This window comes from Lynx canadensis, chromosome C1 (genome assembly GCF_007474595.2).
Source record: "Lynx canadensis isolate LIC74 chromosome C1, mLynCan4.pri.v2, whole genome shotgun sequence".
Classification (NCBI taxonomy): domain Eukaryota; kingdom Metazoa; phylum Chordata; class Mammalia; order Carnivora; family Felidae; genus Lynx; species Lynx canadensis.
In genome coordinates, this window is record NC_044310.1 from 162501717 (window position 1) to 162528408 (window position 26692).

Sequence of the window (26692 nt, forward strand, 5' to 3'; positions counted from 1 at the left end):
TGGGGCAGCAGCTGAGAAGAGGCAGACTGCTCACACCACAGCCCCGGGGGCCTCTCCAGTCATCTGGACAGGGCCCCCCTGTGGCTGCCTTCAGGACTCCCCAGGAAGGGCCAGCTTTGGGCCATGGTGCTGAGCCCAGGAGGTCCCCAGGCTCCTCTCCGGAGGGCACCACCACGGAGAAGCACACCCAGGGCTCAGCTCACACTTCTGGATCCTGCAGTGACAAGACCCACTCACCCTGAATCTCCCCAGCCAGACTCAAGTTCACATCCAGTCTTTTCAGTCCTGCTGTCAGGCGGTGTGCCCTAATTCTTGGTTCAGCAAACAAAGCCACGGTCCTCTCTGCCTCCCAGGCCAAATAACTGGCAGACATCCCCCACTCCCCCCCGGATTGTCTCCGAAATATGCCAGGGTTTTGGTTTCCCTGTGGGATGGTGGTGGGTTCCTGGAGGTATGTGAGTCCCGGCAGTGGGGGGCCTTGATGCTGGCCAGGCAAGAGCACCAGGCAAGTGCCCTGGTGTGAACCTCTGTGCCCCCAGCAGAGGGGCGACTGGAGAAGAGCTGAGGCAGGACAGTGCCAGAAGCCAGGGTGCCGTTTCTAGCTTTCTTGTTCCTGTGGTCAGTGCCTTCCTTTCTCCTTCCATGATTCCTCTCGCTCTGTGGAGGTCCACACACATGGAATTTGTGGATGTAGGAAGTGGTGCGTGGGAGTTAAAACCATGTCCTGGACCGAGTGGAACATTCTGCAATTTGTACAACCTGACTCAGTACAGAAACCCCAAAGTTGTTTCTATTTGGCTACCCTAGCATAATTCTTTTCTTTAAAATGCTTTTAAGAGGATTTTTTGTTTTTTAGAAAGGTAATTGTAGAAAACCTCACTGTTCCAAGTCTTGAAAATATTACCCTCTAATTCCCCAATGAAGTTTTCGATGTGAGAACACAGAGTAAGGAAACGAGTCCTGGGATCAGGACTCTGGACAACTGCGAAGCTCTTATGTCTCACCACTTGATTGCATTTCTGGCTCTGAAAACGCGCATTAACTGGCCCACCGGTCTGACAGCTGATGGCTGGTTTTCTGACTGAACTGTGCAGTTAGAGTAGCCAGTTGAGTCAAGACGGCTATAAGCATGACAGTGGTTTTAAAATGGGAATGATGGTACAATTTTGCTATCTTAGAAAAACAAAATACTACACAGATGATAAACAATGATGACTTCATTTGAACGCATTTAGAAGTGTCGCATTGTGCGTTAAACTGCCAGTTCCATTTTTCAACTAAGCAGTGACATATGTTCTACTTAAGCCATGCTGTGTGGAATTTTTAAAGGTCTTAACAAAATGCTTTATAATTTTCCTTTAAAATCCCTAACCTGGCCTCCTGTCTGTGAATTTTTTTTTTCATTTGTTTTGGCATTTAACAAATTTTAGCAGACTTTGTTTTTTAGAACAGGTGTGAATTTACAGAAAAATACAGAGTTCCCACTCATCTGCACCCAGTCTCCCCACTATTAAAATCTTATATTTAGTATGGTATATAAGTAACAATAAAACAGTACTGAATTTTTTTTTTTTTTATGTGGGTCACTTTTGTTTTGAGAAAGAGAGAGAGAGATAGTGTTCAGGGGAGGGGCAAAGAGACAGGGAGAGAGAGAGAATCCCAAGCAGGCTCCACACTCAGCCCTGAAGTGGGACTCCATCCCACGACCCGGAGATCATGACCCAAGCCAAAATCAAGAGTTGGACACTCAACTGACTGAGCCACCCAGGCACCCTGGTACAGTGTTATTAACTGAAGCCCACAGTTTATTTAGATTTCTTTAGTTTTTTTTTCTTCTAATGTCCTTTTTCTGTTCTAGGATCCCATCCAAGACATCACATTACATTTACTCATCACATCTCCTTAGGCTATTCTTGGTTGAGACCGTTTCTTAGACTTTCTTTATTTTTGATGACCTTGACAGTTTTGAGGAGTACTGATTAAGTAGTTTGTAGAATGTCCCACAATTGGGTTTTATCTGATGTCTTTCTCAGGATAAGAATGTACTTACAGATTATTTGTTGGGTTTCTCCTCCTTCCTTACTGGATGCTCTGCAAGGAAAATCTTGAGGGTGGAGTATCTACATAAATTATTTGGAATTCTTCTGCATGGAAGATTTGTCTCTTCTCCCCATTTACTAATTTATTCAATCATTTATTTATATAAGTATGGACTCAGAGATACTGATTTTATACTTTGGGTTACAATTCAGCACCACTTTATTTATTTTGTTGTTCAAAGCGTTCTACTCTTGACCACTGGGAGCTCTTTCAGTCGCTTACTGGGCTCCTCTGACATACTCCTATCAGTGTTTTTTGAATTTTGTTCTTGTCTTGACAAGAGAATGAAAGAAAATACATCTATGGCCCTGAAAAGTTTTTTCTGGCCTTCAATTTTCCTTAGTTCTGCCCCATGTATTAGTAAAAATCTTTTAACTGCTTTCATAAAATTAATCCTCGCCTCTAACAGCCAAGAAAACACCAAAACACCAACTGAGGTGAAATTCTGCATTTCCTTAATTCCAAGATGCATGTCTGTGTTGGTAGTGGTTTTTTTCCTTCAGATTTTAACATTCCTGGAATCGGAGTGTACATTAATATCATGTCTTCATTCCCTGCCTCCTCACCTGTCATTAATTTGATGGTACACCTTATAGTTGATGGTGTCTTGGGAATGGAGGAAGCAGAGCCATCAAGTAGTTCTTGTTTGGACCACAGACATCATTTAACTACTTCACAGATTCTTCCCCCCACTGAACAAATATTTTGATTAAAGTGGTTGGATTTGTGGCATCCAAAGATATTTTTAAAAAACCCAAGATTTTTATCTACTCCTGGACGCATTCTAACTTTACATCAAACCACAAAATCTCATCAAGTCCTAAATACAGATAAAAGGGGGGGGGGTTGTTCCCATTTTTTTCTCTGGGTTTACTCTCTGACCCCCTTTGTGTTTACCATGTCACTTTTTCAAGACTTCTCAAATCCATCATCGTTCCCGAGGAGCCCAATGTTGATGCCGAGGGGTGGGAAGGATGAGGTTTCACATTCATGGTGATGATGGGTAATGGTGCTTACCAGTCAGAGGCAGGTCAGGAAGGATGCTGTGATTCTGCCTTTCCTACTCAGGGGAGCCAACCAACTGCAGAATGGAGAACTGACCATTCCTTTCTCTGTGCCTAGGATCTTCTCTCCAGCTCAAGAACCACTACTGCTTTAGCAGTACCATTCTTAACAGATTTGTTTTTTTCCTTTTAATGGATGGAGACTTGTTCAACCATTCACCATGGGCATAGTTCCCAAATAGTCACAGGTGAAATGCCCCATCTCTTCATGCAGGTAGGCAGAACTTGGCCACTCTAAACACTAGTTTCCGTCCCAAACCTGGGTACGATGTACTAAGATACTGATGGTGCCCTAGTGATCTCAGTAGCTTCCATAAGAGACTGGAAGAGATGCTATACTGACTTTTTTTAGTCAGCCATCGACTAAGCCCTTGCCACCAGCCACTTCCCAGATCCCCACTTTACAGACAAGCTAACCAAGTTAGAAAGGCTAAATAGCCTGTCCAGGGCCCCTTGATAACTGTGAAGCCAACATGTAAATTCAGCTCTGCCTGAAGCCAGAGACTCAGGGACTAATGCTACTCTTGCCATAGACAGGTGTACCACTTATAAGTAGGCACGTTACTCAACACAGTCCTGTTCCCTAATTATTTTCTGCACGTGCTTTTCACCTTGACTAAACCGAAGTGGCAATGAGGGCAGGGACAGGGTCTTCTATTAACTCAGCCTTCCAGCCTTAGCCCAGTAGCTTTCCTGTTAATCCTGTACTTTTGCTGTCCTGCCAATCTTTTTTTTTTCTTCTAATTTATCAGAAAATTCAGACTTTTTCTTTTTTGAAATTTGATTTTTTTGAGGAAGAGAAAGAGGTGGGGGGAGAGGGGCAGAGAGAGGGAAAGAGAGAGGAGAGAGGAGAGAGAAGAGAGAGAGAGACAGAGACAGAGACAGACAGAGAGAGAATCCTAAGCAGGCTCCATGCTCAGCACAGAGCCCAATGCAGGGCTCAATCCCACGACCCCTGGGATCATGACCTGAGCTGAATTCAAGAGTCAGACGCTCCACCGAATGAGCCACCCAGGCACCGCTAGACTTTTTCTAATAAAGGTAAATAATTTACCTTCTCTATTTCCCTTCACTACTTTGTTTTACTTTATGTTTCACTTATTAACTTCTAAAATACAAGCTTGTCTATTTCCAGTCCTTTTAAATAAAATCCTTAACTTTTTTTTTTAAATTTTTTTTTCAACGTTAATTTATTTTTGGGACAGAGAGAGACAGAGCATGAACGGGGGAGGGGCAGAGAGAGAGGGAGACACAGAATCGGAAACAGGCTCCAGGCTCTGAGCCATCAGCCTAGAGCCTGACGCGGGGCTCGAACTCACGGACTGCGAGATCGTGACCTGGCTGAAGTCGGACGCTTAACCGACTGCGCCACCCAGGAGCCCTAAAATCCTTAACTTTTAATCTAAGTATATTTTTAATCTTATCTCACACATTTCAAGGCATCATATTCTCACCGTTAATTTTAGAAGAGCCTATAGTTTCAGTAGTGATATCCTTTTCGACCCAAGAATTAGTTAAAAGGGTCTTATTTTAGTTTCCAAGTGCTTAGATGGAGGTGAGGGCAGAAGCCATCTTGTGTTAATTTTCGATGCTATGTTTTTTGTTATATGTGGCTAGTACATCTACTCTTTGGTTAATTAAAAAGTTTCCTTGTGGTCTAATATTTCATCTATTTTTGTAAATGGTTCATGTCCTTCTAAATATTTGTGTGTCTTTCCTACTTGTTGGTTTAGGTTGATAATGATAATGATGCTATTAAAATCTTCTTTTCCTACTTATTTTTGCCTACTTGATTAAATTCTGAAAGCATTTTGTTAAAGTCTCCCACTATGATTATGGAAAACTTTACGTTTTGAAATTTTTATGTTAATTGTTTTATTTGCGTTTATTTTTTTTTTTTTAACAGATTTTTGTTTTCTCTAACTCCGTGCTAAGATGTTCAGTGCACAAAGGTTCATCATTATGGACTCTTCTTTGATTTGTATCTCTTATTCTTCTATGTCTTGTTTAGTATTTCTTTTTACATTTAATCCTACACATTTTTTTAAGATTTTTTTTTTTAAGTTCATTTATTTGAGAGAGAGGAAGAGAGAGTGAAAACGCGCACATGTGCACAAGCAGGGGGAAGGGCAGAGAGGATCCGAAGCAGGCTCTGCGCTGACAGCAGAGAGCCAGAAGCGTGGCTGGAACTCACAAACCGTGAGATCATGACCTAAGCTGAAGTCGGACGCTTAACCGACGGAGCCACCCAGGTGCTTCAATCCTACACTTTTTAATATTAATGCTATCATCCCTATTTTTGTTTTGTTAGTTAGCATTCACCAGCCTGTAGCCCTTTATCTTCTTCCTTTCTGTGTAATTTTGCTATACATGTGACTCTTGGAGACAGCATATAGCTAGGTTATCTTTTTAATCAATGTGAGAGCCACTGATAGAGGAATTTAAGCTAGGCACTTTTACTGTTGTATGTTTGTCTTATTGTTGCCATTTTATCATTTATATTCTGTTACATTGTTTTCTTCTTGTTTTTTCCCTATTCTTGACTTTCCTTGATTGACCATGCTTTTTATTATTACGGTACCCTCTACTCCTGGCTACATATGTGTGTGTTTTAATGTGTAATGGTTGAAAAATCCTACCTATAAACTTTGCTCTAAAAATCAAGTATAGATGACCTTTCCTGGTAAACATCAGAGAACTCCATAGTAGAACCCTGTTAATTGGCAAGGTCAGTCCATTGTTCTGGGAAATTCAATGGTAGTTTCATGTTAATAATAGCAATTTGTGTGTATGGGAGGGAGATAACATTACACAGATATCAGAAACCCTTCTAAAAGAGTATGTTGCCAGGTGTCCATTCATTTTCCTCCCACCCTTCCTATAAGAAGGACTAGCTAGCCATAGCTCTCACAAATCATGTGGGTAAATGTGGGGTAGTGGGGCAGCCAAGAACCCAGTGTCTGGGAGACAGCTAGGAATATCCCAGGGAATGCTTCTGCAAATGCAGGGATCTGAGACATGCAGGCATTTTGGAGATCTGTAGAACCTATCTATAGAAGGGAGGCTGTCAGTGTGGGTTTCCAGCAACCTCACTTCCAAGCACTGGACTTCATCATTAGCTAAGGAATCTATCCTAGAATTAGGTTAAGAGTCCAACAGTAAGATCACAAGAATGTAAAGATATCCTCTAAAGAAGTGAGGAATTCAAAGGAGAAAATAACGTTGTTAGATATGCTTAGAGGCAATAATTCTGTTTCCTAATGTCTAGTTACAAAGCACAGAAATCAACAAGAATCTACATCTTTCCTTCTTTGAAAATTAGGTAGTTTCTACTTTTTTAAAGCCTTGATGTCAGTGCAGGGCTGATGGGGAAATTCTGTCCACAAAATATCTAAGTTGGCATTGTTTTTATGTATTTGTATATGTGTATGTGTTTGAATGAAGGTTAACATTAAAATTCCATATTTGGGGCGCCTGGGTAGCTCAGTCGATTGAGCATCCAACTTCAGCTCGGGTCATGATCTCGCAGTTCGTGAGTTCGAGCCCCGTGTCGGGCTCTGGGCTGACAGCTCAGAACCTGGAGCCTGTTTTGGATTCTGTGTCTCCCTCTCTCTCTGCCCCTCCCCCGCCATGCTCTGTCTCTCTCTCTCTGTCAAAAATAAATAAACATTAAAAAATAAATAAAGTTCCATATTTAATTTCTCATGGAGAAATGCAGGATAGTGTGAAGGAGGGAACAGGCATAAAGCTGTGGCAACTATTTCAAAATCTGCCCTCAGATGACTCTCAGTTTACTGGACTAAGATCCTGGTTTGGACTACAAAAAAGTGATAAAATACCGAAGTATTTCTGTTCTTTTTTTTAAAAATTTACTTGGCTGAATTTGTTATTTTTAAAAAATGCTTAGCTATTATTTTGAGACAGAGACAAGAGCATGAGCGGGGTAGAGACAGAGAGAGAGGGAGACACAGAATACGTAGCAGGCTCCAGGCTCTGGGCTGTCAGCACAGAGCCTGACACAGGGCCTGAACCCACGGACCTCGAGATCATGAGCCAAGCTGAAGTCAGATGCTTAACCGACTGAGCCACCCAGGCGTCCCAAAGTGTTTCTGTTCTAACGTAACATATTTTAAAAAATTAACTTAGCTTCATAAACATTTTATAAGTTGAATATTGTTTGTAATTATTCTCATAAATCAAAGGGGAGACTAAGTTCCCAAGAGTTGAAAGGATTTGTTCAAACGAATAAATAAGTGATAGAACTGGGATTTAAACCCCAAAGCTTATGACTGCAAGTCCAGTGTCATTTCCAGCATCCACCAAAACCGTCTCCTTGTTGCTCTGTCTCTGAAAGAAACGTAACACATGCACACCACACGTGTGTTGTCCAGGGAGGAACTGCAATGAGGCACGCCCTTGGCAGTAGGTGTTTCACAATGTAGGTCAAGCAGTCCAGCCAGACCCCAGAGCAATTGTTTCTACACTGACCCTGGGGGATGTGGGGAGCATTATGTCATGCCAAAGGCTTTCCTCATTAGCAATCATGCAAAAAGATACCATGCACCATGTTTCTGAGCCATTAGAGCAGCTAAAGGGAGATGAAAGGTCAAGAAAGTTCTCTTGCGGAAGCATCGCACTTTGGTACGTTTGTTTATGCCACTGTAATGTAACCTAAGCCGGGATGATCAAGACCCCTGAAGATCTGTCTTCAAAGCCAGAGCCCTGCCCAGCATAGTGACTCTTCTCTGGCATACCTCAGAGCCTGATGCCAACAACCAAACTGGCCCTTTCCAACAGCATGCAGTTAAATTCCAAATAACTCCTCGCTCATCTTTTTGTTGATCAAAACATTGAAAGGATCTGGAAAATTCCCTTGTTCATAAAAAGAACTGGCTAGGGACACATAGGAAGCCTTGCCATTCACCCAGGATGAATTTTTTTTTTATTTTTTTATTTTTTTTTATTTATTTTTTTTTTTTTAATTTTTTTTTTTCAACGTTTATTTATTTTTGGGACAGAGAGAGACAGAGCATGAACGGGGGAGGGGCAGAGAGAGACGGAAACACAGAATCGGAAACAGGCTCCAGGCTCTGAGCCATCAGCCCAGAGCCTGACGTGGGGCTCGAACTCACGGACCACGAGATCGTGACCTGGCTGAAGTCGGACGCTTAACCGACTGCGCCACCCAGGCGCCCCTATTTTTTTAAAGTTTATTTATTTTTGACAGAGAGAGAGCATGAGCGGTAGAGGGGCAGAGAGAGAGGGAGACACAGAATCTGAAGCAGGCTCCAGGCTCTGAGCTGTCAGCACAGAGCCCGATGCGGGGCTCGAACCCACGAACCGTGAGATCATGACCTGAGCCGAAGTCAGACGCCCAACCGACTAAGCCACCCAGGCGCCCCCCCATCAACTTTTTTAAAAACAAGGAAAGTTTCATGGTCAGTGAAAAATGATGTGGAAGAGAGAGACAAAAGAGTTTTTGCAGCAGCCATGAGTGCAGGTGAAGACTAGTCCATATGGAATTTTGGAGAAGCTATTTATGTGGTATGAAGTGTAAAACCTTTACGCCGTGCCTTTTAGAAAAATTTCAGTGAAAGAGATGTTATTCTTCAAGGCTTTCTGGATTTCTGATGTTTTCTTTCAATGAGACTCTGGGCAGAATCTGGACCAAGTGGGGTCTTAAGATTTATTCAGGTTATAATTAGAGTGTTGGTAATACCCAGCTGAGCAACATCAAACTCAACCACATGTGTTTATCATATATTTTCTGGATTATGATTTGGATTTTGAAGTGCCTGGAGACAGGATGAATTACAGGATTCTGTAAAGGAGGTAAACTTTCAAAAGATAAACATCTCTCAAGATTGGTTGATTAATTACTCACAGTCATTCTGAACAGGTAACTCTACATTTTGTTATTTCAGTATCTATTACTTTCTTTGCCTTTGAGCAACTTCTAGAAATAAAGTTGGTGCTCTGGGAGGTACCTAAACTAAAACAAGGTGCTATTTACTAAACTACCGTTGCATATCTCTCAATGATATACTGACTTACAGTGCTAAAAGCAACGTGATATCCACCAATTAACTTCCAAGGCAAATTTATGTACAAAAATGATCAAATCTCTCTGTATTTAATAATACATGTGTTTATTGACATAGGTTTCCTTAACATCTTATATAAACTGTGATTTAACCTTAGGGGCACTGTGGATCATTAATAACACTACTGAAAGTGTAGGCTAAATAGAATTAATGGTATATTATAATAAGTTGATTTTTTAAAAATATACTTCCCTTTTTATTGAAAAACTACCACCCAAAACTGTAAAATTCATCAAAGCATGGCTGAAATTCTTAGTAACTAGACTTCATAGGCGTGACGCCTTCCTAAGCAATAAGGATTATGCAGGGGGAAGAGGGGTTGTGACAAGTCGTGTGCTACTCATTGTACAGCTAAATATATAAATTCAGCTTAAACAAAAATGCACCTGGCTTGATACAAGACAAGGATGTAAGGTTACAAAAACAAAAACAAACAAGCAGAGCAAAGCAACACCACCACTGCCCTGGGTTCTCATTAATGATAAATGCCTTATATTATCCAAATTGTAAAAAAAACAAAAACCAAAAAACAAACAACAACAACAACAAAAAAAACCCAGGCGCTCCCAACCAGACTGCAAACTGTGGCCTGGCACACCTTGGGATTACGTCTCTCATTTGTGTGGTTGCGTAGCAGGCACATCTTACGTGAATCCAAGTCTTTATGCTTGAAGGGGAAACAGACTTAGAAAGTTATCTACACAGCGGCCGCCATTTCTTCCGGCATTCTGCACCAGTGCGCCCCCAGAGTATCCTGAGATGAGAGGCATGGATCTGTGGCTGTCACCAGCATGTCACAGTGGGTGTGATTCCAGTCTTTAAAAACACGCATTTTTCATACGCCAGGGCCCATAAATGGCAGCCAGCCACTTCATCTGGACGTCAGGCAAGGAAACAGCGATCAGGAGTAATTCTGAACAGCTGCAATTTCTACCTTGGTCACAACTGTAAACCCTAACCTTACTCAACCGCACTGTACCAGATAAGTCTTTGTCTCCACATGGCTGCTCCAGCTCTGACAACGGTAGCTCAGAAACTCTGCTGCTGGAGTGACTTTAAGGCTCAGTTATAAACCACCGTTCCTTCTGCGCGGTCCCTCCCCCGCCATGCTCTCCTGCCAAGTTGATGAGGTCAAGATTTGAAACAGATTTTTTTTTTTTTTGGGGGGGGGGTGGAACAAAACTCTTTTATTGTTGTCCAGCACCTGTGACAGTTTCAAGTCTCTCTAAAGGAGACAGGAAGTTGAAGCATTATTGGCGCGGAGTATGGCAGCATGTTGGCAGAGTTCGACATGCTCCCCACCACAGTCTGCTTTGTCATCTCTTTTAAAAAAGTAGAGAACAATATGTAGCAAAACAAATACATTGCATTCCATCTTTCGGTACATCTCTGAAGTAAAGACTGACGCCTAGGGCATTGTCTCCTGTGATGCCAATCTTGGCCCTGGGTGAGGGGTCAGCCTCTCCCTTCCAGACTCTCCCAGATGGAGCCATGCCCCATCAACTCCACTGTACCAACTGCCTACTACATACGCCTTCACGCGCCCATTTCCTCCTGGAGAAAGGGGCTTGGCACCATGTGGGTGTTTACCGAATGAATGAGAGATTACAGCCTCCCAACAATAAAGAGCAGGGGAATCCCTCTGTCTCAAATTCATAGTCCAGCTCACCAGCTTTATAAAGGGTTCACTGTGTATGCACAAAGTAGAAGAGCTTCAAAATACAAAAATGCTATTCCGACTCCAAATTAACTAGTCTAGTAATTTATATAATCTATAAAGACGATCTTCAGGCTGGAACTGGATCTGAAACTCCTGTTGTCCCTACGTCTACAATCTCCTACAACAGAGGTGTTTCCGGGCCTTTCTACGTCCACTGAATCATGATGCCATCCTGACCGCTCTTCTCAAAATGCATGGACTCTATTTTTTCAGTTTTCTTTTTAGGATTAAGCACACACAGCACACCTCCTGACAATATTTTTAACAGAGAGCTAGGTACCCAGACAAGAGAGAAAGTCTTTGACAAACAGAAAGCACCCAATCTATCTTCAGTCATACCCGGGCTGTGGGGTCTTTTGTTCTGGTTTAACATGTCCACGGGCTCTCTTCAGAAGGATGGGTAAGTGAGAAATCCCCAAGCAGGTATCTGCTGTGGGGACTCATGTGTGACTACTGCACAACTTGGAAGAAACCAAAACCTTGGTGAACTTACGTGTACAGAGGCAGCCTAATTAACTGGTGTCGTATGTGCTGTGGATTTGTTACCCTTAACCCAGGAACTTGACTTCTGACCACAGGGGGCTGGCTTTCAATGTTGCTGGCTGGGCTGAAAAGGCAGCAATTGGAAAGAATAAAGATTTCTCCATACACCCTGTCAGAAGGGGTCTGCCCTGTGAACTGCCACTCCTTGATTTTAAAATTCAGACTGAATTATCTGTTCATTAAAAGAACACTAAACTGATTCCAAATGGAAGTACGAAGACTACTTACAGTTCAGTTGCTTCTACAGCACTAGCTACCTCAGGCCCTAATAATCTAACCTTTCTGTATTTGCTCAGATTGCTTTGTAAATATTCTTTTTAAATGGTTTTTTTTTTTTTTTTTTTTTTTTTTTTTTTTTTTTTTTTTTTTTTTTTTTTGAGACAGAGAGAGACAGAGCATGAGCAGGGGACGGGCAGAGAGAGAAGGAGATACAGAGTCTGAAGCAGGCTACAGGCTCCGAGCTGTCAGCACAGAGCCTGACGTGGGGCCCGAACCCACGGACTGTGAGATCATGACCTGAGCCAAAGACGGACGCTGAACCGACTGAGCCACCCAGGCACCCCGTGCTTTGTAAATATTCTTAATAGCAGAAACTATTAGTGTTACCCATTAACCTAAAATAATTACTACATTAAACGCTTGTATGTATCAACAGTGTTATCTTTAAAAAAAACAACACCTAAGTGCTTTTTAATGCAACGTCTAATTCATCATCATTGAGGAGAGCTGTTATTTCTACTTTGGCGGTGGTGACACAGAGTTACTGCTAAATGAAAAACAACAGGAACACACCCTTCCAAGCAAACTATAAAATCAAGAGGAGCTCAGTTTGTCATCTTTCACCTTCAGTCAGTAAGTATCTGCTAAGTCATTAACTAACTCTCCCATGTTTATCCTGTATGAAAAAAAAAACCTAGCAGTAATACGGCACATTTTGATGGGAACCAGGTGGTTCTTACAGTCAAGATCTCACAAACAATATGATGTGTCATATGGTGACTACCCAAGATATAAAGCCAGCTGACTTGTTGGGTGAGTACAATAGTTACCCATTGTTGTGTAACAAATGATCCCAAAACCTACTGGCGTGAAACAACCATTTCATGGATTCTGTAGGTCAAGAATTCAGAAATGTCATGATGGAGACATGTTCCTCAACACCTGTGGTCTTATCTTAGCTGGGATCATTGATAAACTAGAGGCTAGAACACTGGGGCTGGAAAATCTACTTCCAAGATGGTTTCTTCATTTATTTCTGATACAAGGCTGGGAAGGCTAAAGGAAAGGGTCAACCAGAGCACTTCTGTGTTGGACTTCTTGCTTTGGTGGCTCAAGCCTCCAAAAGCAAGCATTCCCAATGAACAAGGCAGAGGTATGGCCTTTTCGGGCCCAGCCTTGGAAGTTGCATGGGGCCACCCTCGTCATACTGTCTCTCGGAGTAGTCACAATCCCTTACTCCTATCAGATTTAAAGGAGCAAGACACGGATTCACCTCTCATCGGGAGAAGTACTAATGTATTTGCGGTCATGTTTTCAAACACCTACAGTGAGTCTTCAGTTTCCCACTGTCTGGTGCACCAACAGTTTGAACTTGAACTTTTACTGATAAGCATGTATGTTGACAGAGTGTCAACCATAAATGGCTGAAATTATTTCTGTAGATAATCAGCTTCTGAATTGTGAGAGGTCATAGTTCCAGGGCAATAAAATGCCTATGTGGGTGTTAGGTAAATATTAATTTGGGATAACAGCAAAGTAAACAACTGGTGGAAGATTTGTTGGCACGTTTGACTCTTAATTTTATGAAAATTATTCAGTGGTGCAAAAAAACTAAAGACTTTTTTCCCCCATCTCCATTAAGTTTATATAGCAATCTGATGCCCCAGTTAAATTAAAACATTTAAGAAGCTAGGAAACTTAGGGGGAAACAATTTAACTTCATAGAACTAACTCTTCAGCTTGAGGTGATAAACTCAAATTCCTGTCAGGGTTAGGAAGGTAGAGAAATGAAAGCAGGCTGGGGTAAGACAATGGAAATATTGGGGACTGGGATTAACTAGAGCACATGTGTCCTTGCCTTAAGGTATCTGAATTTGTTTTTTTTTTTTTTTTAAATACTGAATTTTCTAGAATTGGCTCTTAGACCACAGCTTATGATCTTTGATTTAGTTACGTGATGGCTATTTCCTAGGTTTATGGTTTTTTGCCCTGGTCCCACTGGTTTATTTTGCACTCCTCTGAGACTGGAAAATACACACTCAGTATATATTTCTGTAATTAATAATAAGCATTTATTAAGCATTTACTATGTTCCAGACACTGAACTAAGCTAATGACATCTGTATCTTAATTAATGCTCAACAGTCTTTTGGGGTATTACTGAACGCATTTTACCAATAAGGAAACAGAGCTTCAGGCACAAAGGTGATAAAGCTAGTAAATGGTAGAGTGGGTTCATACCTGGATAGGTTTGACCCCCACTGCATGTTATAATGTGCTGGTTTTGATGAAGATGGGTCCCCTCAACTATAGAGGGGTGGCCCACAAGAAGGAGGCGTGCCTTTGCAGATGCTTCTTTGGTTGTAACCCATCTAGCTACTCTAATTTGGGGATGGAGATGGCAGTTTGCCTGAAGCAATGGATATGCAGGGACAGTACTTCTTCCCAGAAATATGAGAAGTTTAAGAGTATATAAGAAACAGAGATCACTGTACTCCTGCGCCCTGACAAAGTTCCTCTGGATACCTGAAAAGAGACCTTGAGTCTCAGCCTTCTAGAACATGGGCAGTGCCTGCACCATTGATAGCCTGATAGAATATCATCTACCAACAAGGCACTACTCATGCATTAATCAGAGAAGCTCAAGATACAGGATCACGGAAGTTGACGTTTCTGTGCTTAACAACCTCTCCTGGCAGACCGCGACACGATTTTTTCTTTTAAAAATTGGTTTTGAAAAATCCCCTTTAAAAAATCCTCCATTTCCTTGCAGAGAAAATTCAGATAGAGTTCTCATACATCAAACATATGACAGAGGCAGTTTTTAATCATTTAAATTATTTATCCTTCATTGTTTAATGCTTTATACCATTCCTCCATGCATAATTTATCATACCATTTATGTTTATTAAAAATTGATCATGGGGACATGCTCTCTCTCCATTCTCTCAGGCTACAGATATTTCTTTGTCAGATCACTTGGGAATAGACAATTTTTTAAAAAAATCACTTTAACAATTGTATGTCCCTTTCTTTTCTTAGGGTTCCTTTTCTTCCACAAAAGGACTACCTTAGTGTATTAACTGCTCATTTCCTTTTTTATATAGCAAGAAAGCTTATCTGAAGGCCCACTGAGGCTTTCATAAAAAAGGTTTACTTTACTTTCCTAGCTTTTAGAATGCAGATGTACAAAGGAGGCATGAAAAAAAAAAAGATTCCAGAATCTTCCTTGATAGAGATCACAGCCTGTGGAGCCATCTTTTTCTCTTTCCTTTTTAATTTTGCTCCTTTTTTTTTTTTTTTCCCTTCTTGTATGACTCATTTTCCTTGCCTTTAGTATGTTGTTAGTCACTTCTTAACTTTCTTCTAGTTGGCCTGGGTCTTTCTCTCTTCTCCTTTTCCCAATTTCTTCCCAAATCCCTTGCCTTTGCACTTCTCAACCCTGTGACCCGAATTGCTCTCTGTAAGCCCTCAACCCCAAATCCTGTAACTCTCCAACACCAGTGTCTCCAACCCACCACCTCAAAGTAAAAGATTCAAGAAGGTGACATCCCGGGACACTCCTGCCTCAGACCAAGTCCATGGGATGTAGAGGAGAAGTAGAAAGGAACAAAGTGTGTCACAGAGATGTGGAAGTTGAGAAATTAAGAAGCACCTAGGATATCATTATATATTAGTCTGAAAAAGGTCTGCAGGGAACTAGGACCCAAAGGAATCAAACTTGGTATGTTCCACTTGGCTCCCCTTGGTACTTCCTGCCCATCCCAAGGGGACCCAACCCTGCCCCTCTTCCAAGGTTCCCTACTGGAGTGGAGGAGACCATCACGAGCTGCCAAAGTCAAAATCCTGAGGGTCACCCTTGCCTCTTCCCTCTCACTTACTCCGGTAACAAATCAATCACCAAGATGTGGAGATTCTACCTTCTAGTATCTCTGGAATCCATGCCCTGAGCTCCATACCCTTGTGCACCCACCATTCTCTCTTGCCTGACCCCCAGTTTTCTGGGCATCTCCAGCCCAGGCCCCTTTATTCTCAGCCTGCTGTAGCTGTGATCTCCCTGAAAGGCAGATCTGCTTCAAATCCTCTTCCCGTCATGACTGAGATCAAGTCTAATCTTCTTAACACGGCTTACCAGGCCTTCAATATGTGATGAGGTTCCTGCTTAATTCCCAGGCCTTTTATTTTGCAAACCCTCGGTGTGACTCCTCCTCTCCCCTACCAAACACGCCCACACAACTTTACTGTCTACGCTGCTCTCCAGCTGCACAGGACTTCTTCCAGTTCCACAGAAGGACCATGTTTCCTCCTGTCTCTTGGCCCAGGAGCATGCTGTTCCTTTAAGCCTCTTCACCCACCTCCAGAATGACTCCTCCACCCTTCCAGCCACGCTCCCGAGGTGCCCAGCCTGCCTCCCATCCTGCACTCACAGCTCTGATGCTTGCTTTCCTGTGCTCCCCACAGACTATAAACTCCATAAGGGCAGGCACCATGCTTTGTTTGTTCACCACTGTATACTCACTGCCTGGCACATAGCACGCACCCGAGAAGTATCATGTGTCTGAAGAATGACTCGCGTGGTCTGTTCCACTGGTGGCCTCCAATGAAGCATGCCTCCTGGTATTCACACGTTGTATTCCCCTTGAGTCGGGCTGTACCTGTGACTTGCTTTAACCAAAGAAAGGCTGCGGAAGTGACACCCTGGTAGTTCTGGGCCTGAGCCTTAAGAAGGCCTGGCAGCTTCCACTTCTGTGATCCTAACCACCATATAAAAAGTCTGGAGACTCTGCTAAAGAGACCATGTGGAAAGATCACATGGAGAGGCCACTTGGAGAAGGAGAGGTCCCGATACTATACTATGGAAAGCCATCTCTGCTTCCCAGCTAGGTCCTGACCCAGCTCACCTGCCACCTGAAAGCAGCCTCAGTCTGACCACAGCCAAAACCAGCAGAAAGGCTCCCCAGCTGAGCTCAGCCCACACTGCAGCTTTGTAAGCAATTAAATGCCTATTGTTTTAAGCAGCTATGGTTGGGGTGGTTTATTACATAACAGCATGTAATTATAATAAACTAAATATATAAGTAAAGGGGAATAAAGAATGATTTCACAAATACATTTCATGTGAAGGCAAGTCAATGTTTCTAACCGGTAGATCCAAGAATATAGCAATAGAGTTTAAAGGATATAGAGGAACTCATATCACCAGCTTCCATTTACAGCACATCACAATTTTCCTCTGCCATTTTCTTTGGTTTTAAGATATTTTCCAATGAAAAGATTTTCCTACTTTTTTTTTTTTTTAAAGGATTCCTGGTCTGACATTAAAGTTAAGGAGTCCAACCAAGGATGCAATGTGAACGTTACCACATGAATGGAAAGTAGCCCATGGCCAACCCATCCCGCTGTTCCATTTCCTCTTAGTCACCAGCAGGGCAGATCCACAGCTGTGGATGAGTACAGGGGGGCTGCTGTGTTTAGGGGGCACTGGAATGCTGTGGGGGCTCCTGGCATCAGACTGGGCATCAAATGTTCACTGTGAAAAATCACCCAAAGAACAGAATGGCCAATTTTTACTGGTAGGCTAATATAATTGGTTGAAGTAAATAGCTACTCATGCCTTTAGCTGTAGGCATCTAATCAATTATACACACACACACACACACACACACACACACACACACAATATTGATGCCCCATGGAGACAGCTGACATACACTGTTACATAATCCAGGATATGGCAAGATTATTTAAAAAAATAATAAACCCATGTACATTTGCAGAATGAGGAGAAAGACTACTAAATTTATACTGGCTTAGTGGAATTTTGGATTGCTACTTCTAATAATTGCTGCTCTTTCAGAAAGAAAAAAAAAACATTATATAAGAACTATGGCCGTAGCAAAGTATGTCTCTTGTGAAAATACAAAATGGAATGCCAATTATCTTTTCTAACAGTTTACACTGCACTAATACTTTGAATTTTCTGAATGGTTTTTAGTAGGTAAAACTGCCAATGTATTGGTTGGAATGTATCATTTCTTTTAAAACGATATCTAATTAAGAAACCTTACGTGATGGAGAGTAAAGATTTAGGAAAAATCTGGCAGTGTGAATGATATATGTTTAGAAAGAGAAGGATCTGTTCTCAGTGTTTACAGAGCTCCAGACACTAAGCAGAGAGAAACAGAACCTGAAGCATAAACGTCACTGTCCTGTCAGCTGGTGACACTGACCATGAACCCCCTTTTTTTAAAAAAAATTCTTAACATTTTGTATTTATTTTTGAGAAACAGAGAGAGAGACAGAGCACAAGCAGGGGAGGGGCAGAGAGAGAGGGAGACACAGAATCCAAAGCAGGCTCCAGGCTCTGAGCTGTCAGCACAGAGCCCGATGTGGGGCCTGAACTCACAAACGGTGAGATCATGACCTGAGCTGAAGTCTGACGCTTAACCGACTGAGCCACCCCGGCATCTGACCATGAACCCCTTTTAAACACTGCTGAGAGGGGTATCTGGGTGGCTCAGTCGGTTAAGCGTCCAACTCTTGATTTCAGCTCAGGTCATGATCTCATGGTTGGTGAGACCAAGCTCCTTGTCTGGCTCACTGCGGATAGCTCTGAGCCTCCTTGGGATTCTCTCTCCCCCAACTCTCTTTCCTCCTCCCCCACTCACATGCTCAAGCGTGCTGTCTCTTAAACTTAAAAAAAAAAAAAAAAAAAAAGACACTGCTGAGAACAAAATAAAGAACTAAAAAATGGAAGTATTTCCCATTCTTTTTTTTCTTCCCTAGGTAAGGGTGCTCTCTGAATAGATGGCACTCTGCAGCTCGCTGGGACCCAGCGCCCCCGGAGAATGGAAAATCTTGTTCTTAAACTTTTCCTCTTCCAGGGGGTAACTCCTGGCGGAGGCAATGGACTGTGCTTCGATTTGAGGGAGAGTAAAGGATACGCAGGCAGTGAAAATGAGCCAAGCAACCCAGGGAAGAGAAAAGGCTGGCATAGAAACAATAGGATTTTGCAATAGAAGGAACCTGGGAGATTATCTTGGTGAAGCCAATCATCTCAGACACAAGGAAGGGGCACCATACTTTGCAGTAACGATGTGGGCTCATCAGTCACGAGGCTGAGCCTTCTCACATGATTTTATTTCATAGGTATTTAGTGTTTATTGGGTAAGGGGCTGAATGATGAAGGCAGCCAAGAAATATCCAGAAAGGACACATGGTTCTGTTGGTGGTAGAGGTGGGGCTGGGAGGAGCAGGGCAAGGTGGGAAGACAAGGTGGAGAGGGTCCTGACTGAGCCACGGGAGTCAGAGGAGAGAAGGGAGAAAGAGGGAGACGACGCTGCTAGAGATGACCGTGTTCATACAACCGACACAGGTCCCGTGACGGTTAGACCAAGCGACTGAGAATCACCAAGATGTTTATTAAATGCAACCCGTTAAGTAGAATGAGCTTCTGCAGAATCCTGCGAGCAACCTGTATCCTTGAAAGGGGCAAAGACAGCGTGAGGAGGCACCTCTGCGAAGTGCGCGGTTGTTTGAACCCGGTTCTGGGGGAGGTTCACGGAGCCCTTCACAGGGCACCACATAGGGCGGTCCACTCCACTTCACCTAGAAAAGCTTTGCTTCTGTTTGGAAAAAAAGACTCCTCTGCTTAACAAACACAAACTACCGGTGCAGCACAAGGACATTTGGACAAGGATCCTGCAGACAGGAGTCAGAGCCGCAGCCCCACCGCTAACTAGCTGTGGATCCTCCCACGAGGCGCTTGGTCTCCTTGGGCCTCTGTTTCAATATCTGCAAAACGAAGACAATACCCATCTTACGCAGCCATTCTGAGGATTTAATGAGATACATTGCATAAAAATACTTCGAAATTATTTCACAGATGCAATGGACTGTGAAATATAAAAGGTAAATTAAAAAAATATTTTAAAAATTGTTATTTGAGAGAGAGAGAGAGAGAGAGAGAGAGAGAGAGAGAGATTGAGAATCTGAAGCAGGCTCCATGCTCAGTGTGGAGTCCAACACGGGGCTCGACCTCACGACCCAGGGGCCACCACCTGAGCCTAAATCAGGAGTCAGACGTTCAGTCAACTCAGCCGCCCAGGTGCCCCAGTAAATTTTTTTATGTTTATTTATTATATTTGAGAGAGAGACAGAGCACAAGTGGGGGAGGGGCAGAGACAGAGAGAGGGAGACAGAGTCTGAAGCAGGCTCCAGGTTCTGAGCTGTCAGTACAGAGCCCAATGTTGGGGCTCAAACCCACAAACCACAAGATCATGACCTGAGCTGAAGTCAGCAGCTTAACCGACTGAGACACCCAGGAGCCCCTAAGTTTTTTGTTTTTTTGTTTTTAAAGAAAGTTCTAAGTCAACAGGTACATTTAATGGGGGCCATTTTCTGTTTCCTATATTTACACTGACAAAATCTAGGGCTGTCTGAGAAGAAAAGCATTATTTAAAGAAGATTCTTGGTGCTTGGCACAATTTCATTGACTCTCTGCAAGTAAGCTACATAAGATCTTTCTGGCACTCTAATAATCTACCTCTAGGGCTTGACAAATAATGCCGGCAGGAGAACAGTTAAACTGACAGAGAATGGATGAAAAACCTCACGCTCCGTGTTTGTGGCTTTCAAGCGAGGATGGACACCACTGCTTGCATCAGGAAGGCTGACACAGGATCAGAGGCTTAGCATTGGAAGGGACTTCCAGATTACCAACCTCTATTTACAGCTGCGAAAACTAACAACTTGGGAGGGGAAGTGACTCCTCCAAGATCACACACATTAGCAGTTGTGGGACGCAACCTGACATCCAGCACTTTTCCACTGCAGGAAGTTTGACTGATCATGGCAGACTCCTAAAACCTAATCTCTCATCAATAATATATCTGTGTACCATTAGCTCAACTTTCCCATAATCCACTTGGACAGGCTTCAGAAGGCATTCCAAGTGGTGGCATCTCTACCGTGGCCCGGGGGTAGGGTGAACCACATCCTGGTTTGCCTAGGACAGTCCCCATTGATGCCTGTTGTCCCAGCATGATTATTAATAGTGCTCCCTTGCCTCTCACAAGTGTCTGATTTGGATGGAAAATTATAAAGCACTCTTTGTGCTTTTCTGGGAACAAGAAGGAGACCCAGGGTAGAACTGGCCCTAAGAGCTCGGTGTGGTGGTTTAGAACCAAGAGAGAGATGTGATAACTGTCTTCAAATATTACACGTCTGTCCTATGTTAATAAAATTACGTCGTTCTGTGGCTATAAGGACTAGAACGTGAACCACCACATGGAAACCACAGGGCTGGAATTCTTCAGTAGAAAGAAGTATACTTTATTTATTTATTTTAATTTTTTTTTTAAGTTTATTTATTTTTGAGAGAGAGACAGAGAGAGAGGGGGAGGGGCAGAGAGAGAGAAGGATAGAGTCAAGCAGCCTCTGCACTGTCAGCGTGAGCCCGATGTGGGGCTCAAACTCATAAACCATGAGATCGTGACCTGAGCCGAAACAAAGAGTCAGACGTTTAACCAATCGAGCCACCCAGGCGTCCCAAAAGAAGTGTACTTTAAATAGTCTCTGGAGTCAGACTGCCTGGGTTCAAATCCTGATTCTGCCATTTACTGGCTCTGGGATGGTAGGCAGGCTAACATTTTGTGCTTTAGTTTCCTCGTTGGCAAAATAAGAATAATAAAAAGAGAGCCAGATACACAGGAAATGCTCCATAAACATTTGCTCCTACCATTATTACTACTATCATCACTGACTGTTATTTGGCAGGTGGTGGGTGTTCCCAGAGTGAAGGCTGCAGAGGAGTGAGGTTTGGGGGCAACTGCCTAGGAGGGGTGAGTTCAACTCTACTGGTCCAGTGGGAGCCTGGTGTCTGGATGGGTGCGGATGTGGCTGCGACATGAATGGTCTTCGTCTTCTTGGGGAGCCGGGAGCTGAATTACCCTGCCTGGTGCAGAGCACCCAACCTGGTCCCAAGTGGAAACTGCACATACCCGTGGCGGGAACAGGCCCACATGCTGTCACTCATCTCCTGGATTGGTGCTTCAGACCGTCAGCATCTAGCAGACAGGAGGCAGGTCAGTTGAACTTTCTTTGACCAGCACTGAAGAACAGCTAGCACAGAGTCCTACAGAGATGGGGCTCAAACATTCTCGACTATGGTTCCGCGGAGTTTAGCCACTTTGAAATGGGCAAGAAACCCACGAGGGGGGAAATGTATGTATGGAATTATAATCATATTTGTAGCCGGTGGAGCTAATCTGAGTGTCCTGAAATAGGGCGAGCAGACAAGCGAGTTTCCGATAAGTGTTTCTATCTTCGTGTCATGTTTGATTTCTAGCCCTCCACGGCGGCAACCCGAGACGAAGCAAACCAGTGGTGCACAGGCGCTCTCCGGGAATGAGAGGTATGCTTTAACCAGAGAAGGCTCGGCACTGGAGACCCGGCAACAAAACAAAATGTGGTCTCTGCTAAGTGTCTTTTGGCATTTCTCAGCCTACTGTCTTGATTTTGAGAGATTTTTCCAGCAAGTATTTGGAAGGGATACCTCAGATCTTTACGAGAACACAGACACAACAGCTTTACCAAAGGTCGGTATGTACATTCATAGATCCCTAATCACTCAGACCTCATTTCTAGGAAGAGCATTTCTGTTTTACAAATTAATTTTTAAATGTTTGTTTGTGTCAGTGGGGGGGGGGGGGGGGTTAGGCAGTAGAGAAGTTAGGGGCTGACTGAAAGGGGAACAAAAAGCATTTCTCATATAAACATGTCCTTTTCAGTAATCTCCTTCCCCAAGAATTACGGTCAGGAGTGAAAAGAGGGAGGGAGGAAATAAGGTCCTTAGGACCATTTATGGGGACCAGGGCCACAGATGAGGCTTTGTGAATAAGGTCATGCTCTAGGAAAAATCATTTTCCTGACCTGAATCTAGGAGTAAATGCCCCAGTGCCTCCAGTTTGTAAGAGTTACCACTCAACTGCTACCAAAACCCCCAGGAGTTCAGAAGAGGAACTAATAAAACATTTTCCCCTTCAAAGCACTTGGCTAATGTTTCCCACTTCAACTTTACAAAGAACCTTGAAGGCAGCCATTAATAGTCGTCATTTTAACAGACCAGAGAGAAAGATTACAAGAAATGTGGGAACAAAACTCAGGAATTCACGCTCCTCCCCAGCCCCCAGCCTTACCCTTTCCAGGGGAGAAGGGCAGAGAGTGGCCTTTGGCTTCCGAGGAGAAGCAGTGAGCTCAACACTCATTTTGTTTTTATCGGGGTTTTATCTGTGAAATTCCCCAATCCCACTGGCACACCCGAGATATCAGGGAAGGGCAAATTGCAGGGACCGTTGCAGATACGACAGGGCACGGTGGTAAGAAAACATGTGCAGGTTTTTTTCTTTTTTCCACTTTCCACCACTGAGCTCCTCTGTTTCGGTTGAGCTCAGCAGCACAAGTGCCTTGGATAATCTAGAAATTGCTTCCATATGTGGGCACAGGAAAGAATGTACTCACTGGCTGCCTGACAAGGAAGCTCTGGACAGCCTCTCTTTCCTGCCAGAAAATGTTTCTCAGGCTGAAGAGAGCCACAGGGTGTTTGAGCTGAAGGAGGTCAGAGCGAGCATCTCCAACCTCCCCAACTAATGGATGAGGAAACTGAGGCCCAAGTTCATAGCGACAATGATGGAGTTAAAACTAGAATCTGGGGCTCCCTGCCTGCCTTGTGATTTGAATGCTCTTTTGCATTTACATTTGGTCTTATCCAAGAGAATTCTTTACGTTAAATACGAGTAAATAACTGAGCAATGTATTAAAAACACAGACAGAGTCTGCTAGGTGGGCCCGCCAGTCTGTGAAGACACATCTCCTAGGTCCCAAAGCCTATGTCCATGTCCCAGAGCCAAAGAGCTACCTGTTTTAAGGCAGAATCCCAGGGGATCTTTTGAAAAGTGCAAATTATCCTCAGTTCCCAGCCATTCCTAGCTATTTCCTCTGGGGTTGGGCTATGTGAAACTTGAGCACATGTCTAAAATTGACAGCAGTCATCTTGGGGTTATATTTGTTGTATTTGCTCACTTTTAGGAGGGAAGCCACCCTTTTAGAGTATCTTTCCCAAATCATATCATGTCTTTGCCTCTTCTCTCAGGAAGCAAATTCCTGCTTCCATGCCTACTCCCCTCCTCCCTCCCAGAACTGTAGCTGATTTAGTACAGCGGCAGGAATGGCAAGAAGTTGGGATCTGGACCAACAGACTCAGGTCCTGAAGGCCCCCACCCGGGGCTAGAAGCTTACACGGAACCCAGCTCAGGGGGCTCCTTTCACTCGCTGCATCAGGACCTCCGTGCTCCATTAGTGCTGGGTTGCTCTGGAACTTAAAACAGACTCCACGGAGGATCCAATAAAGAGTGGTCCCCAAGCACCCTCCTCTCTACAGAAACTTGGGTGATTTAAGCCTAAGTCACATCATCCTGGACTGCCTGACCCAAGAGGTAAACTAAGGGCAGGCTCAGATTCGCAACCGTGGAAAGTCTGAGTGCCCTCTCTCCTGTTCCCTGGTCGGCCAGGGTCAGCTTGCTCCACGCCACTTGAACTTCTCTCAAAGCCAAGGGCCAGAGCAATTCGTCCCAAGGCCTGCCTAAGAGTCAAACCAGACAAACCTCAACTTTTTAAAGGCTTGCTGTGTGGAGGACCTGAAACTCAGATGGGGTTTAGCAGTTCTGCTACACAACCCAAACTTTTCTGGGCCTTTCTTATCTGTCCTGTCCCATTTATATGACATTATGACTCAAGTGTGTTAAAGTGCCCTTCAAATAATGTTGTGGGTTTGCTCTTTTATTTTTACCTTTTTTTTTTTTTTTTGAGAGCAGGGGGAGGGGCAGAGAAAGACAGGGGGAGAGAGAGAGAGAGAGAGAGAAAATCTTAAGCAGGCTCCATCCTCAGCATAGAGCTCGACATGGGGCTTGATCTTATGAATTGTGAGATCGTGACCTGAGCCGAAATCAAGTCGAATGCTTAACCGACTGAGCCACCCAGGTGCCCCCAAATCACGTTTTTTTTAAACTACTACCATACATAATTAGGATTTTTACTAGCCTAGTTGCAAGTACTAATGAGATAACACGGTCTCTGAAGAAACATTGAATACTTAATATAAATGAGACCCAGAACTAGGGATGTAACACTGAACACAGTCCTGTAATATGGTTCCTTCTTTCAGGGAACGCGGGACGAAGGGGTGTCTCAGGCTCCTGTGTGTCAGTTTATGCTTCCACTTTTCACTACCAACCTTAGTGGACAGAAATCCTTACATGAGGGCCCGTGCACTGTGAGCACGGCCGGTCCTCTCCGTGCCAGGACATCACATCGCAAGCACTCAAGCGCTTGCGGTGTGAGCGAGGCGTAACTCTGCCTCCGGCCCCTCCCTCAGCCATGACCTCCTCTCCCTTCCTTGCTCCTGCCTCGCCATCACTTCTCCACCAGCTTCTAGTGATCAGAAAAGTGAGGGAAACCTCTTCTGGGGCCAGGAAGCCAATGAGACCAGTTTCTACATGTCTGACACGTTTCTGTTCAAATCCGTATTTTTCAAACTGCCGGCTGTTGCCTATTCTCGGACAGACGAGTCAATTGAGTGGGTCGAAATGTGCTTTTTAAAACACATATCATACACACACACACACACACACACACACACACATTGTGTCGCATTTAGTACGAATGGGAATTGTTTTATAAAACATTTGTTTCTCTTATCTATCTACGTGTACTAGATCTCAATGAAAAATGTACTTCTTACTGTGAGTCATGGTCAAACAAGGCTTCAAAACGCTGGCTCGGACAACGCTTCTTTATGTGGTGTACTCACTGTTCACAGAGAGAGAGATTGCTTTTCAAATACTGCCCAGATGCCACATCCCTTCACGTCTGTTATTCAAGTATAGGAACAGGGCTACCCTCTGAGCAGGTCTCTTGTTGTTCTTCAAACTCAACACCACTCGTTGCCTCTGAAATTTTACCTTTTGGAAATATTTTGAGTCTGGAAAGAAGGGACCCACCAGACCCCTGAATCTATGCGGGGGAAGTTTCGTCACCTGTGGCTTCTGTATTAGAACTGAGTTGATTCGTGAAGTTCTTCAGCTTTGGGCCCTTGTGTTGCACCTTGTGGGGGACGAAAGGAGGAACCGGCTGGGCCGATTTATGCAATAGGGCTAGTTACGGCACACTCTGCCCCCTAGTTCCTCCAAGCAAGCAGGCCGATACTGGTCTCATGAGAGTTCATCACTTCACACTGCTACTGGAAGAGTAAGGTCAGGAGAAAGTGGGGCCCGCTTTGCACCTGGCCTGGCGCTTGCCCACAGCAGCCCCCTCAGTACCCCCTGACCCCTCGGAGGAGAGCTGGAAACCACTTTCTGCACCATCTAGGCTTACAGAGGCAGACGAACAGCAAGGGGGCAGGAGTAGCCAGAGGGGTCCGGCATCACAGGAGGCTGGCTGACACTGGCACGACACAAAGGCGGGACGTGTCACCAAAACTGTCATTCTAATCAAGCACAAGGCAGGGAAACCACAGACATGGGAGTCAGACACTTATAACTTGGTATTTTTTAAATTTATTTTTATTTTTAGAGAGAGCATGCGAGCAGGGGAGAGGGGCAGAAAGAGAGAGAGAATCCCAAACAGGCTCCACACTCAGCATGGAGCCCAATGCGGGGCTGGATCCCATGGGCCTAGGATGATGACCTGAGCCAAAATCAAGAATTGAACACTTAACTGACTGAGCCACTCAGACGCCCCTGTTTCATTTTTTTTTAGTGTTTATTTATTTATTGGGGGTGGGGAGAAATCTTAAGGAGGCTCCACATTCAGCATGGAGCCCAACGCAAGGTTCAATCTCACAACCGTGAGGTCATGACCTGAGCCAAAATCAAGAGTCGGACACT